Raw genomic sequence first — 15806 nt, 5'->3', positions numbered from 1 at the left:
GAACACAAGGTTATGTTCCTGGACTGGGAATCCAGAGGCCTGAACTAATCTTTCGTGACAAGATTTAATTAATCTGGAATTGAAATTTCATCTCAGTAATGGCGCAGAAAGGTTCTGCTGCAGACGGATCATATTTCCACAACTGGGAACACATTTCAACAACAGGGAATGATTAGCACAACCACAGTGAAGATCTGTCACCGGCAGAGTCACGGTTCCAACAGAGAGAACAGTTACACAGCAGAGAGCTCAGTTACACAGCAGGGAGCACAGTTACACAGCAGAGAGCAGAGAGCACAGTTACACAGCAGAGAGCTCAGTTACACAGCAGGGAGCACAGTTACACAGCAGAGAGCTCAGTTACACAGCAGGGAGCTCAGTTACACAGCAGACAGCAGAGAGCTCAGTTACACAGCAGAGAGCACAGTTACACAGAAGAGAGCTCAGTTACACAGCAGAGAGCTCAGTTACACAGCAGAGAGCTCAGTTACACAGCAGACAGCAGGGAGCTCAGTTACACAGCAGAGAGCTCAGTTACACAGCAGAGAGCACAGTTACACAGCAGAGAGCTCAGTTACACAGCAGACAGCAGAGAGCTCAGTTACACAGCACAGAGCACAGTTACACAGCAGAGAGCACAGTTACACAGCAGAGTGCTCAGTTACACAGCAGAGAGCTCAGTTACACAGCAGAGAGCTCAGTTACACAGCAGAGAGCTCAGTTACACAACAGAGAGCTCAGTTACACAGCAGAGAGCTCAGTTACACAGCAGAGAGCTCAGTTACACAGCAGAGAGCTCAGTTACACAGCAGACAGCAGAAAGCACAGTTACACAGCAGAGAGCACAGTTACACAGCAGAGAGCTCAGTTACACAGCAGAGAGCTCAGTTACACAGCAGAGAGCTCAGTTACACAACAGAGAGAACAGTTACACAGCAGAGAGCACAGTTACACAGCAGACAGCTCAGTTACACAGCAGAGAGCTCAATTACACAGCAGACAGCAGAGAGCACAGTTACACAGCAGAGAGCACAGTTACACAGCAGAGAGCACAGTTACACAGCAGAGAGCACAGTTACACAGCAGGGAGCTCAGTTACACAGCAGACAGCAGAGAGCACAGTTACACAGCAGAGAGCACAGTTACACAGCAGAGAGCACAGTTACACAGCAGAGAGCACAGTTACACAGCAGACAGCAGAGAGCTCAGTTACACAGCAGAGAGCTCAGTTACACAGCAGAGAGCACAGTTACACAGCAGAGAGCTCAGTTACACAGCAGAGAGCTCAGTTACACAGCAGAGAGCTCAGGTACACAGCAGAGAGCTCAGTTACACAACAGAGAGCTCAGTTACACAGCAGAGAGCTCAGTTACACAGCAGAGAGCTCAGTTACACAACAGAGAGCTCAGTTACACAGCAGAGAGCACAGTTACACAGCAGACAGCAGAGAGCTCAGTTACACAGCAGAGAGCTCAGTTACACAGCAGAGAGCTCAGTTACACAACAGAGAGAACAGTTACACAGCAGAGAGCACAGTTACACAGCAGACAGCTCAGTTACACAGCAGAGAGCTCAGTTACACAGCAGACAGCAGAGAGCACAGTTACACAGCAGAGAGCACAGTTACACAGCAGAGAGCACAGTTACACAGCAGAGAGCACAGTTACACAGCAGAGAGCACAGTTACACAGCAGAGAGCACAGTTACACAGCAGAGAGCTCAGTTACACAGCAGACAGCAGAGAGCACAGTTACACAGCAGAGAGCACAGTTACACAGCAGAGAGCACAGTTACACAGCAGAGAGCACAGTTACACAGCAGACAGCAGAGAGCTCAGTTACACAGCAGGAAAAACATTTAATTGCCTATCTTTGTGGAACAGAAAATCCCTTTTTGCTAAATAACCAGTTTTTCCATCTCAGTATCTTGCTGGTTTGCTCGGCACCTTTTCTGTGTGTCATTGTGTGTGTGTCCTGATAGTCTCTTCCTGCTTTACTGTGTGTCTTTCTTGTCTGTTACAGCCGTGCTGATGTTCCGTGTTATTGTCCAGCCAAGGTGAGCTTCACAACACGTGGTTCTCGTTTAAGAAAAAAAAAGTTATGGTGGCTGCCGCAGAACAGCAATTGCGAACACGGCAGATCTAAAAACAGAGTGGCGCAGCGGAAGCGTGCTGGGCCCATAACCCAGAGGTCGATGGACCGAAGCCATCCTCTGCTATTGATATTCTCAGTCACCCCAAAATTAAACGTGACGCTATCACTCTGCGGCACATCCGCCATTTCTTTTCAGTAGATTAGTATCAAAGTGTTGCATCCAATGTGATCCGGACATTTGCGCCAGGAATGAAGCAGACAGCATTACATCACTGTGAAGTTCAAAGTAACAAAATAGGGAAGCTCAAAGTAACAAAATATGGAAGCTCTTCAATTGACTCTCTCTGAGGAAAACAGACAACATCTGCTGTGGTGTGTGAGTATTATTGGTGCCAATATCACATCGCCACTGACTGGAATGGGTTATGTTTTATTAACACAGTCATGTCATTTGGTAAAGATCAAACCGGGAGTTTTTCAGTGTTTTCAAATCCTTTAACAGCGAGAACGTGAAAAGTTTATATAATAACTTCCAGGAATACCCCACAGAGGGGTAATACGCATATATAACAATATCCAATAATAAACCACTATAGAAACCGAGATCACAGTTTCGCCACTCGGACGGATGTGAACAATCCAACCAGACTATTTAGAACAAGCGGAGATTCCTGCCTCCAGCCACCTCACTTTCTCCAGCTCTCTTCCTCAGCTCGAAACACAGGAAATCACGCAAACGCCTCCGACCAAATTATTATTGCGATGGCCGGGAATCGTACCCGGATCAACTGCTGGGAAGGCAGCGATGCTCACCAGTATCCCCCCATCACTTACTGCCGAATGTTGAGTCCTTTTGATGCTTTGCATTAGTTTGATAAATTGTTTCGTAAACAACGTCTTACTATGTTTATGTTATTTCACTCCAATTTAAAATGCTCCTGAATGAAAGTGTCCGTGTCGCACTGCTCCCCGTCAGCCAGGAGATGGCATCAGTCCACAATAAAAGTATTTATTTCTGATGTTCTGTGTGTCATTACATGGGACTCTTGCTCTGGCCTGAGACCTTACCTTGTCCTTGTGTCCTGATGCTGCCGCTTGCACCCTGGTTAAGTAATCATAGAATGCCTCCAGTGCAGGAGGAGACCATTCGGCCCATCCAGTCTGCACTGACCCTCGGAAAGAGCACCCCAACACGGCCCAATCATCTCCGAATCGTTTGGATACATCAGGTGTCAGTCTCCTCTGGAGACGAGGGTTCAATCCCACTCCTGACATTGCCATTGATTCTCAGCTGCGATAAAATGCCAGAGGTCCCGGGTTCAAAAATCCGGACGAGCCCGGATGGTGTCATTGACTGAAATCGGGAGGAGGTTTGAGCTCCCGGGAAGTTATTGCAGCGAATATATCAGTGCAGAACACGTGAAGAAACGGACAGGGTATTTAAAGGTCGTTTGATCATGGTGTGGGATTCTGAATTTGTGGATCCGCGCAGCTGGCTGAATACAATGGTTATTTGTACCTGATAAGCCTTTGATTTGACTAACGCGCTTGCGAGATGAGGTGGCCGAGTAGTTAAGGGGACGGATTGCTAATCATTTGAGCTTTCCGTGCGTGGGTTCGAAACCCATCATTGTCGATTTTCCATCCTGCTTTCTCCCAGTGGGACTCATTTTTCCAAGATGGGTCTGCAGTCACTGATGTGACAATCCAGTCCAAGTTGTGAGGCCGGATTGCTGGAAGCGCGAGAATTAAAATTCAGTCTTGTTCCGATTGAGATGCATTGATCGGGTAGTGAGGTCGGAACCACTCTGTCTATTGGGTAGTGTCAAAGCCAAGCGACATTTCATTGTTCGAGAGAATGAGGAGTTTCAGGAATCAGGATATTTACCCGGCAAAAATCTGCTGGAGGAGGGAATGAGGGGAGTCCAAAAATGTATTCAGAAACTTAATGTAGCGGCGGCAATGCAGATTCACCAGAATGATACAAGCATAGAAGGTTTGAATTACGAGAACAGATTAGAATTATAGAATCATAGAATGGTTCCAGCACAGGGTGCGGCCATTCCGCCCACCGTGCCCATGTCAGTCGCCCAGAGCTGGAAAATCTCAGCAGACCTGGCAGCATCTGTGGAGCGGGAACCAGAGAATGGGAAGCAGGGTCAGACTGGACTGGAAACTGTAACTCTGTTTCTCTCTCCATAGATGCTGCCAGACCAGCCGAGTTATCCAACATTGTCTATTTCTGTTGCAGCATTTTATGAAGAATCTCCATCGCGGCCTTGCCTTTGTGCTCGGCGTTTCTATTTATTTATTTCGTTCTGTATAAATTTAGAGTACCCAATTATTTTTTTTCTCCAATTAAGGGTGGCCAATCCACATACCTTGCACATCCTTGGGTTGCGGGGGTGAAACCCACGCACACATGGGAAGAATGAGCAAACTCCAGGCGGGCGGTGACCCAGGGCCGGGATGACGCTTCTATTTATAAAGACTGGTCCCATATGGGCACTAAGGGCAATTTATCCAATCCACCTAATGCACGTCTTTGAACTGCGGGAGGAACCCGGAGCACCCGGAGGAAACCCACGCAGACAGGGGCAGAGGGTACAGACTCCGCACAGGCAGTGAATCGAACCTGGTACCCTGGCACAGTGAAGCCACAGTGCTAGCCACTTGTGCTACCGTGCTTTGTGCCCAGATAAATTATTGCAGCGAATATATCAGTGGAGAACAAGTAAAGAAATGAAAACGACATTTTTTAAAAACCGCACGCTTGTGCACCCAGGTAACTGGCTGAATGCAATGGTTGTATGCAACCCCGATAAACCTTTGATTTATTTGCTGAACAAGAATTTCCCCATCTGCGCCTTAAAAATAATCAATGTCCCGCTTCCGCGGCCTTCTGAGGCAGAGTTCCAAAGTCGCAAAACTCTCTGAGAGGGAGAAATCTCATCATCTCCGTCCGAAAAAGAGCGACATCCTTGTTTTGAACTGCCCAGTTGTTCTGGTGTCATCCACGAGCAGTGAGATTGAACCAACTGTTTGGACAGCACGGTAGCACAATGTTAGCACAGTTGGTTCAATATTCTCAGATAATAATATGGACGCGGCCAACTGGGAGGTAGAGTCACATGCTCCACTGACTGAGCTATCCGAGTCTCCGCATGTTTGATTAAACTGCTCAAAAATACAAACTGAGCGGGTCAATCTGAAATATCCGCAAACATTTACCAGCATTGCTGCTTTGAACGGAGTCATTTCGGGAACATTCTCACGGAGAGAAATTCCTGGAACCAGCGGCAGAAAATCCCCCTGAGCTTGACGTGATTTGAACACGCAACCTTCTGATCTGGAGTCAGACGCGCTACCGTTGCGCCACAAGCCCAAGCCCCAGAACTGAGAGTTTCTCCTCATACATTTAGGTTTTATTTACACCCAACCGTGCGAAAGAAACCCAAGGAGGTTTTTTGAGGGATACTTCAGGGCCCTGAAGTAAAGCAGCTGTATCACGTGGTTAAGGGGATGCACAATAATCCATTGTGCTCTGTACACGTGGCTTCAAATCCAACCCTGGTCTGTAACGTATCTCTTGTGTCTCTGTTTGGTCCCCTCATGGGGGTTGTGGTGATCCACTGCAATAGGAGATGTAAGGAAGGGCCTGCACTACAGGTTCGCCGGTAGCTCCTGCCTGCTGGCTCCGCCCAGGGAGAACTGTATAAATATGCATGACCTCCAGTGCCCTGCCATTTCGCCAGCTGCACCAGGAGGCCTCGCATCTGACTGTAATAAAGCCACAGTTGTACACAACTTTAGTCTTTGTGCAATTGATCGTGCATCAACTTATTACAGTCAGATTTCCCACAGAATGGATAGCCGAATTAACCCCGATCGCCTGCAGCTGGATCCTCACTCGCCCGACGGTAGGAAAGACTTTACTCATTGGCTAGCATGTTTCGAGGCTTACATCAATGCGGCGGACTCCGTGCCGACGGAGGCTCAGAAGATAAACGTCCTGTACTCCAGACTGAGCTCCTGCGTGTTCCCGTTGATCCAAGGTGCCATGACTTACACAAAAGCAATGGAACTCTTCAAAGAACACTACACACAGAACGCAAACATGCTCTTCGCCAGGCATGTACTTGCCACCCGCTCGCAGCTACCTGGTGAGTCCATCGAAGACTTCTGGCGGGCCCTAATTCCACTTGTCCGGGACTGTGACTGTCAGGCCGCCATGGCCGCTGAATACGCGAATCTCCTCATGCGCGATGCCTTCATGATGGGGATTGCGTTGGACCGCATCCAAGAATGATTGCTGGAAGGGGCCATGCTTGAACTTACGGAGATGAAAACCTTGGCGCTCTCCATAACGGTCGCATCCCATAATGTACAATCGTACCTCTCCCGCCGTGCTGCCCACCCTTCCACCCCTTCTTCCCCCTCCTGGACCCCGCCGACGACCTCCTCAGCGGGGGCCCTGCCTGCGCAATATGCCTGCACCGCACGCCGATCCACGCACCCCGGAGGTCCCCGCTGCTACTTCTGTGGTCAGCAGAAGCACGCCCACCAACACTGCCCGGCCCGCACTGCAGTTTGTAAAGCCTGCAGTAAAAAGCGCCACTTCGCGGCTGTGTGCCAGGCCGGCGCAGTCGCTGCGATCGCGCCCACAATCGCCCTCTCCACCATGCCAGGCGCACCATGGGCGCCGCCATCTTGTCCCGACCCCGCAATGTGCACACCATTGGCGCCGCCATCTTGTTCCCCACAGGGTCCCCGGATATCTCGACATCGGAACCGCACCTGCTCGCCACCCGAAGCATCCGATGGTTACCCGCAGCTCGCTTCGGTGATGCTGGACCAATATTTCCCGCACAACCTGGCCACCATGTCGACGACGGTTAAAATCAACGGCCACGCGACCTCGTGCCTGATGGACTCCGGGATCACCGAAAGCTTCGTTCACCCAGATACGGTAAGGCGCTGCTCCCTCGCGTTCCAGCCGGCCAATCAAAGGATCTCCCTAGCCTCCAGATCCCACTCCGTCCCAATCCGAGGCTTCTATACAGTCACCCTCATGGTCCAGGGCGTAGAATTTAGTAACTTCCGACTCTATGTCCTTCCTAATCTCTGCGCTGCACTCATGTTGGGCCTGGACTTCCAGTACAACCTCCAGAGCCTCACCCTCAAATTCGGCGGGCCCTTACCCCCCTTAGCGTTTGCGGCTTCGCGACCCTCAAGGTCTATCCCCCCTCCCTTTTCGCAAATCTAACTGCAGATTGCAAGCCCGTTGCCACTAAGAGCAGACGGCACAGCACCCAGGACAAGACCTTCATCAGGTCCGAAGTCCAGCGGCTGCTTAAGGAGGGTATTATCGAGGCCAGCAACAGCCCCTGGAGAGCCCCAGTGGTAGTGGTTAAAACTGGGGAGAAACACAGGATGGTCGTGGACTACAGCCAGACCATCAATCGGTACATGCAGCTTGACGCGTACCCACTCCCACGCATATCTGATATGGTCAATCAGATTGCGCAATTCCGGGTCTTCTCAACAATTGACCTGAAATCCGCCTACCACCAGCTCACCATCTGGAGGTCAGACCGGCCATACACTGCCCTCGAGGGGGACAGTCGCCTCGACCACTTCCTTAGGGTCCCTTTCGGTGTCACAAATGGGATCTCGGTCTTCCAAAAAGAGATGGACCAAGTGGTCGACCAGTACGGTTTGTGGGCCACCTTTCCGTACTTAGATAATGTCACCATCTGCGGCCATGACCAGCAGGACCACGATGCCAACCTCGATAAATTCCTCCGCACTGCCACCCTTCTCAACCTGACCTACAACAAAGAGAAGTGTGTGTTCAGCATGACCCGGTTAGCCATTCTTGGCTATGTAGTCCAAAATGGTCTTCTCGGGCCCGACCCCGAGTGCATGCGCCCCCTCATGGATCTTCCCCTCCCCCACTGCCCCAAGGCCCTCAAACGCTGCCAGGGGTTCTTTTCCTACTATGCTCAGTGGGTCCCAAACTATGCGGACAAGGCCCGCCCACTCATTCAGTCCATCCAATTCCCCGTTGCGGCCGAGACACAACATGCATTCGTCCGCATCAGAGCAGACATCGCCAAGGCCGGGATGCGCGCAGTGGATGAGTCACTGCTTTTCCAAGTAGAAAGCGACGCTTCAGACGTCGCCCTGGCCGCCACCCAAAACCAGGCAGGCAGACCCGTGGCATTCTTTTCCCGCACCCTTCATGCCTCTGAAATTTGACACTCATCCGTCGAGAAGGAGGCTCAAGCTATCGTTGAAGCTGTTTGAAGCGGCATTGGAGGCATTACCTGGCTGGTAAGAGATTCACTCTCCTTACGGACCAACGGTCGGTAGCCTTCAAGTTCAATAACACACAGCGGGGCAAGATCAAAAATGATAAAATCTTGCGGTGGAGAATCGAGCTCTCCACCTATAATTACGAGATCTTGTATCACCCCAGTAAACTCAACGAGCCTCCAGACGCCCTCTCCCGAGGTACATGTGCCAGCGCACATGTGGACCAACTCCAGGCCCTACACAACAGCCTTTGTCACCCGGAGGTCACCCGATTGTACCATCTGGTCAAAGCTCGCAAACTGCCCTACTCCGTCGAGGAAGTAAGGACAGTCACCAGGGTCTGCCAGGTCTGTGCGGAGTGCAAGCCGCACTTCTACCGGCCAGACCGTGCACGCCTGGTGAAGGCTTCCCACTCCTTTGAACGCCTAAGGGTGAATTTCAAAGGGCCCCTCCCCTCCACCGACCATAACACCATATTCTCAGTGTGGTCGATGAGTACTCCAGATTCCCCTTCACCATCCCATGCCCCGATATGACGTCTGCCACCGTCATCAAGGCCCTCAGCACCATCTTCGCTCTGTTCGGTTTCCCTGCCTAAATCAACAGTGACAGGGGATCCTCATTCATGAGCGATGAGCTGCGTCATGTCCTGCTCAGCAGGGGTATAGCCTCCGGTATGACGACCAGCTACAACCCCCGGGGAAACGGGCAAGTAGAACGGGAGAATGGGACAGTTTGGAGGGCCGTCCCCCTGGCACTATGGTCCAGGAATCTCCCAGCCTCTCGCTGGCAGGAGGTCCTCTTTGACGCTCTGCACTCCATCCAGTCACTATTGTGCACCACCACTAATAACACACCCCATGAACGTGTTTTTACCTTCCCCAGGAAGTCCACATCCGGTGTGTCGCACCCTACTTTGCTCGCTGCTCCAGGACCGGTCCTTCTCCGTAGGCACCCGTGACTCCACAAGGCGGACCCCTTGGTGGACAGGGTTCACCTGCTTCACGCCAACCCTCAATATGCCGACGTTGTTTCCCGACGGCCGCCAAGATACTGTCTCACTCAGGGACCTGGCACCGTCAAGTTCCACCCCAACACCCCACCCCACCACCAATGCGCCTCCCCACCCCCCCCCCCCCCACCTCCCACCATGCCGCCAATATTGACCCACCAGACCCCCTCACCTTTTCCGCACAAGAGGACGAAGAGGACTTCTGCACGCTCCTGGAGTTCCCCGATGACTGGCCAGCATCAGCACCGCCACCACCGCCATCAGCGCCACCTCCACCTCCGCCAGCACCGACTTCGTCGCCACCGTTACGCCGATCCCAACGAAGCACCAAAGCACCGGACCGGCTGAACCTTTGACGGACTCCGGACCATCAACATGGACTTTTCTTTCCCTACCACTGTACATAATTCCACTAATTGTATATACTTTCATGTCACCCCCGCCGGACTCATTTTTAACAGAGGGTGAATGTGGTGATCCACTGTAATAGGAGATGTATGATAGGACCTGCACTACAGGTTCGCCGGTAGCTCCTGCCGGCTGGCTCCCCCCAGTGAGAACTGGATAAATATGCATGCCCTCCAGTGCCCTGCCATTTCGCCAGCTGCAGCAGGAGGCCTCGCATCTGACTGTAATAAAGCCACAGTTGTTCACAACTTTAGTCTTTGTGCAATTGATCGTGCATCAAAGATGAAGTAAAAATGCTGTTATTTTTAACTTTTGTTTGAGGGCTGGCTCGGGGGGGCGGGGGGGGGGGGGGGCGGGGGGATAGTCGAACACTGTCCACATTGAAACCACGTTAAAAAACGATAAGTACTTATTTCATTCTCGCTGTATTTGCGTCTAAATTCTGAGTGATAAACTTTCTCTTCCTCAGTTTGAAACTCACGAAGAGGCGCAAAAATTCTCAATTTATTATTGCGATGGCCGGGAATCGAACCCGGGTCAACTGCTTGGAAGGCAGCTATGCTCACCACTATACCACCATCGCTCACTGTTGAAAGACGTGTCCTTTTGGTTCTTTAGATCAGTTTGATTAACTGTTTCTTATCAAGTACTTACTTTGCGTAAGTTATTTCACTCCAATTTAAAATGCTCCTGAATGAACTTGTCCGTGTCGCATGGCTCCTGTTCAGCCAGGAGATGGCACCAGTCCACAATAAATGTACATTCTATGTGTCATTACACAGGACACTTACTCTGGCCTGAGACCTTAACTCGTCCTGTGTCCTGATGCTGCCATTTTCACCCTGTTTAAGTAATCATAGAATACCTCCAGTGCAGAAGGAGGCCATTCGGCCCATGGAACCGGTACCGACCCTCGGAAAAAGCACCAGATTTCGGCCTAAACGCACCTAACCTTTCAAATACGTCAGGATGGCTGAGCGCAGGTCGCAGTCTCCTCTGGAGGTCAGGGCTCGAATCCCACTCCTGAAATTGACTTTTCCTCCGCGAGGCACCATCCAAACCTGGAACCCCTCCCTAACAGCACAGTGTGTGTACATACACCATATGGACTTGCAGCGGTTCCAGAATCCCCTCACCGCCCATTCTCACGGTCAATTAATGTCAGACTGTAAATGTTTGGCCGAATCAACGACAATCAAAGCCAGAGCCCTTGTGATTAGCTGAACATCCACAGACTCTGTAGCTTCGTCCGGTAAAGTGTCTGTTCCCTAAAGAAAAATCTGGACTCAAATCCCAGCCCAGCCTTATTCCGTTTGACCACCTGTGCGATTGAGAACTTCCTCCACAACAGGGGGAAATGTGTTGGATTTCTAGTCGGAAAATATGCCTTTTGCAGGTTTCAATTCAGTAGAATATCTACAGAGATTGTAACGCAAGTACTGATTTTAGCTGCCATCATCCAGTTGTTAAATCTTTCCACTAGAAACCCACTGGATTTTCCCCTTTGACTTGAGTCCTGCTCCCAGAGGATCAGTTCAGTATTTTCAACAATATTATATTTTGAATGCTCTGTGTCCAGAGAATTGTGACGCTGAAATTGCTCACACTTCTCTCCATTGTTATCTACTCTGCAGGTATTGACTACACCGTCTAATGGAGACATGCTCGCAGGGCTGTGAGAGAGGCTTTCTTTCAGGCGTGAGGCCTCTTTTGGTCCATCAACAGCAACCGGATGCCTGCAGAGAAACTCGGAATACCGAGCCCCTCTTCCCAGGATGGACTTAATCAGGGACAAGGTGTTGTTTGAAGAGAGAATCAAAGGTCTGAAGAATTGGTCTGAGATTCCTGGCGTTTTGTGAAGAGAACAAGGTGGTGGAGCAATGTGACAAGAGCAGCATACGAGTTTGGGATATTATCCAGTTTGTGCTGGGGGGCCTGCGGGAAGGACGTTGTCTTGTCTGCCCACCCAAGCTGAATGTTGGGATTGAGGTGGTGATCAGATTCCGAGAGGAGGGTGAAATCCTTTCACTGAGTTTCAAGCTCACAGTTCGGTTGAGTGTCTTGAGTTATAGGAAGATACATACGGGATGGTCAAATGGGCAGAAAAGTGGCTGATGGAATTTAACGCTGAAAAATTAGATGTGATCATTTGGTAGGGGGTTTTCGCAGTAACTTCATTGCAGTGTTAATATAATCCTATTTGTGACAATAAAGAATATTATATTATTAATATAGGATTAATGTTAATGGCCTGACACTGGGAAGTCCTGAGGAACAAAGGGACCTTGGAGTGTTTGTCCAGAGATCTCTGAAGGCAGAAGGGCAGGTTAATAGGGTGGTGGAAAAGGCATTTGAGATATTTGTCTTTATCAATCGGGGCATGGATTACAAAAGCAGAGAGGTCATGGTGGCGTTGTATAGAATGTTGGGGTACCGTGTGCAATTCTGGTCACCACATTATAGGAAATATGTGACTGCACTGGATGGGGTGCAGAGGTGATTCAGCAGGATGTTGCTTGGGATGGAACATTTAGGATATGAAGAGAGGTTGGATAGACTTGTTTTCTCTCTCACGCAGGAACAGAGATGACTGAGGGGTGATCTCATCGAGGTATACAAGATTATGATAGGTATAGACAGGGCGGATATGGAGCACCTGTTCCCTCAGTCACAAGGGGACACTATTGTTCTGTGATTCTGTTACAGATCAGATCTTGGAGGTATCGCTGTTGTATTCCCAGGAGGCGGTGGTCTGATTCGGAGAGCAAAAGCTTCCATCGAGGACGGGGTTCTCAATAAGAACAAACTGGAGGTGTGGGATGTTAGAATCTGCTCAGCACTGATTCATTTTTATTCATTGTTGTGTCCTAGAATAAACACGTGGATTGTAGCGGTCCATTAAAAACAAAAATAGAATTCGGAAATTTCTGGCCAGTAACTTCACCATGTCCACGTTACATCACTCAGCATCCTCAGCTGCATCACATCTGGTCCACGTTTCCTCAGCAGAGAGCAGTTTCACAGCAGAGAGTACATTTCCACTGGAGAGATCGCAGTTTCTCAACAGAGCGCACAGTTCACGGCAGAGATCACAGTCCCACAGCAGAGAGCAGTTTCTCAGTAGAGCGCACAGTTCACGGGAGAGAACACAGTACCACAGCAGAGAGCACAGTTTCACAGCAGAGAGCACAGTCCCACAGCAGAGAGCACAGTTTCACAGCAGAGAACACAGTAACACAGAAGAGCGCACAGTTCACGGCAGAGAACACAGTACCACAGCAGAGAGCACAGTTTCACAGCAGAGAACACAGTCCCACAGCAGAGAGCACATTTCCACAGGAGAGGTCTCTCTCTGATACAGTGTGTGAGTTCTCCCTCAATGCTCTCACCTTCTGACCTATTGCTCACGTGCCCACTCCCATGGTGTTGAAGTGTTTCCCATCAGTCCGTTCAGAACAATCCTTCAGCTGATATGTTGGAAATGTAATTTGCTGACAGAGACTATATTTCTAACATTTCACAACTGGCTGCACATCTGGACCAATGGACAAATACAACCTTCGTCCGTTAGTTGTTGCAGATGTTAAAGGTCCATGAGGTGGTTTGGTGAAGTCAGGTCATTTGGCGAGTTGGCCGAGAGGTGAAGGTGATGCGCTGCTAATCCATTGTGCTTTGCATCTGCGGGTCTGAATCCATCCTCCTCGATGGTCAATTTGCTGCATCTCCGCGTTGGGCCACTTATTGAGGGTGACCTGATGATTCATTCAGTGCATCCGGAACTAGGATGGAGTTTAGATTCGGAGTTCAACAGGCCTGAGGAGTGAATCTTCTTGCACCAATCTCTATACCGATATTCCTAATCCTCTGTCTGATAATCGATTTAAATCACGACACCAGCTTTGGGCAGGAGTTTGGCACCATGAAAACTTGCGGCTTCAGAAACTCCAAAACAGACGCCAGCTTCATCTGGGGCTCTGCTGGCAGATTTTGTCTTTCCAGAACCGGCCGCCCAGCCGTGAAAACAAGTTCATCAGATGATCTCATTACACTGTAAGACGGAAGAGCAGAAGTGGCCTATTGGGCCCATCCTGTCTGCTCCACCATTCAAAGAGGTTATGATTGACCTGATATAATCTTCAAACCCACTTTCCCGCCTTATCCCCATAATCCTTGATTCCCTTACTGATTTAATCTTGCGCATATTAACTTCCCCAGCCTCGACAAGTATTCGCTTAGAAACAATGTTTCCACAGATACACTATACTCTGAGAGAACAAATTACTCATCATTTCTGATTTAATTGGGCGGCTCCTTACTCTGAGATCATTCCCTCTGGTCCTAGACTCTCCCACATGGAGAAACAACCTCTCAGCATCAACCCTGTCAACGCCCCTGAAAATCTATTGAATCAGTGAATTTGAATGGTGAGATTTATTCCCTGTCCCAAAGAGTATTTCAGGCATCTGGATTCCCAATCCAGTGAGATAATCTTTCATCCCTCTGAACAAAAAACAGTTGATTCAGCTCATTATTAAACATCTTGGGCCAGTGGGCCGATGAATGGCAGATGGAGTTTAATTTGGATAAATGTGAGGTGATGTATTTTGGTAGCTCAAATCAGGGATTGACCTAATCAGTTACTAGTAGGGAGTTGGGGAGAATTACAGAACAAACAGATCTTGGAGTACAGGTTCACAGCTCCTTGAAGGTGGTGTCGCAGGTCGATAGGGTGGTGAAGAAGGCATTCGGAATGCGAGGTTTTAAGCTCAAAATGTTGAATACAAGAGTTGGGACGTCTTGTTCAAGTTGCACAAGACATTGGTAAGACCACACATGGAATATTATGTTCAGTTCTGGTCACCCTATTTTCCGAAGGATATTGTTAAACTAGAAAGAGTGCAGAAGTGGTTTACAAGGATGCTACCAGGACTTCATGGTCTGAGTGAAAGGTAGAGGCTGGATAGGCTGGCACTTTTTTTCCTGGAGCGTAGGAGGCTTATGGATGATATCATAGAGGTCTATGAAATAATGAGGAGCATAAATAAGGTAATGAGGAGCATCTGGAACGGGCTGCCAGAGGCAGTGGTGGAGGCGGTTATCATTTTGTCTTTTAAAAATCAGTTAGACAGTTACATGGGCAGGGTGGGTATAGAGGGATATGGGCCAAATGCGGACAAGTGGGTCTAGCTTAGTGAAAGAAACTGGGCGGCATTGACAAGCTGGGCCGAAGGGCTTTTTCCATGCTGCCAACATCTATGACTCTATGACTCTGTCTGTCTTCCTGACGACATTAGAATTTCCTCCACAGAATTGTATTGAACCGATTGATACATAATATATTATTCTATACTTGATCCAAGTCAAACAGATACGGCGGATTCATCAGGGGATAAACAAAATGCTAGGATGAGAGCGAATTGAATGAAAACAATGTTAGAAGGAATTCTATTCCATAAAAAGCCCTGCAATGCTTGGATGGAAAGGTGGAACTATGAGCTGAGGAGGGAAAAATCGGCTGTCAGCAAGTTCCACCGGATTTCTGTATGAAACGACCGCGACAGGACTCGAACCTGCAATCTTCTGATATCATCATTCGATTCATCGAAGTCAGACGCCTTATCCTTTAGGCCACGCGGACACCGGCAGTGACGTGCGAGCCAATGTTTATCCCATGTGAATAAATACTGTGATCATATCTGTTTCCATAGAAACCAGTAAAATGCAGAAGGAGGCTATTCGGCCCATCGAGTCTGCACTGACACTCCAATCCTGCACCCCACTCATGAGAGGGGAGGGACGGATTTCAGGGGTTGGAATGGGGGCCAGAGTTGCTCCATCGGACCCAATATTCCAGTAGAGGGCAGGTGCGTGAGCTTTCGGAGGGTCAGTACAGACTCGTTGTGCCGAATGGTCTTCATTTGCACAATAGGGATTCTCTGATTCTATGACAGCAGCGGGTTTAGGTGGCGAAGCCC

At 49.4% G+C, this 15806-nt stretch overlaps 2 non-coding genes across 2 annotated transcripts; both read right to left on the bottom strand.

Moving 5' to 3' along the window:
* Window positions 1-5406: 5406 nt before the first annotated feature.
* trnaw-cca (transfer RNA tryptophan (anticodon CCA)) lies at window positions 5407-5478 on the bottom strand. The gene has a single exon. It is a non-coding gene; the product is annotated as a tRNA-Trp (tRNA).
* Window positions 5479-10342: 4864 nt separating this feature from the next.
* trnag-ucc (transfer RNA glycine (anticodon UCC)) lies at window positions 10343-10414 on the bottom strand. Its single transcript has one exon. It is a non-coding gene; the product is annotated as a tRNA-Gly (tRNA).
* Window positions 10415-15806: the final 5392 nt, after the last annotated feature.

Source organism: Scyliorhinus torazame, chromosome 24 (genome assembly GCF_047496885.1).
Source record: "Scyliorhinus torazame isolate Kashiwa2021f chromosome 24, sScyTor2.1, whole genome shotgun sequence".
In the NCBI taxonomy this organism is placed as follows: Eukaryota; Metazoa; Chordata; class Chondrichthyes; order Carcharhiniformes; family Scyliorhinidae; genus Scyliorhinus; species Scyliorhinus torazame.
The sequence above is the reverse complement of the archived record's forward strand: the minus strand, read 5'-3'. Positions and strand labels throughout refer to the sequence as shown.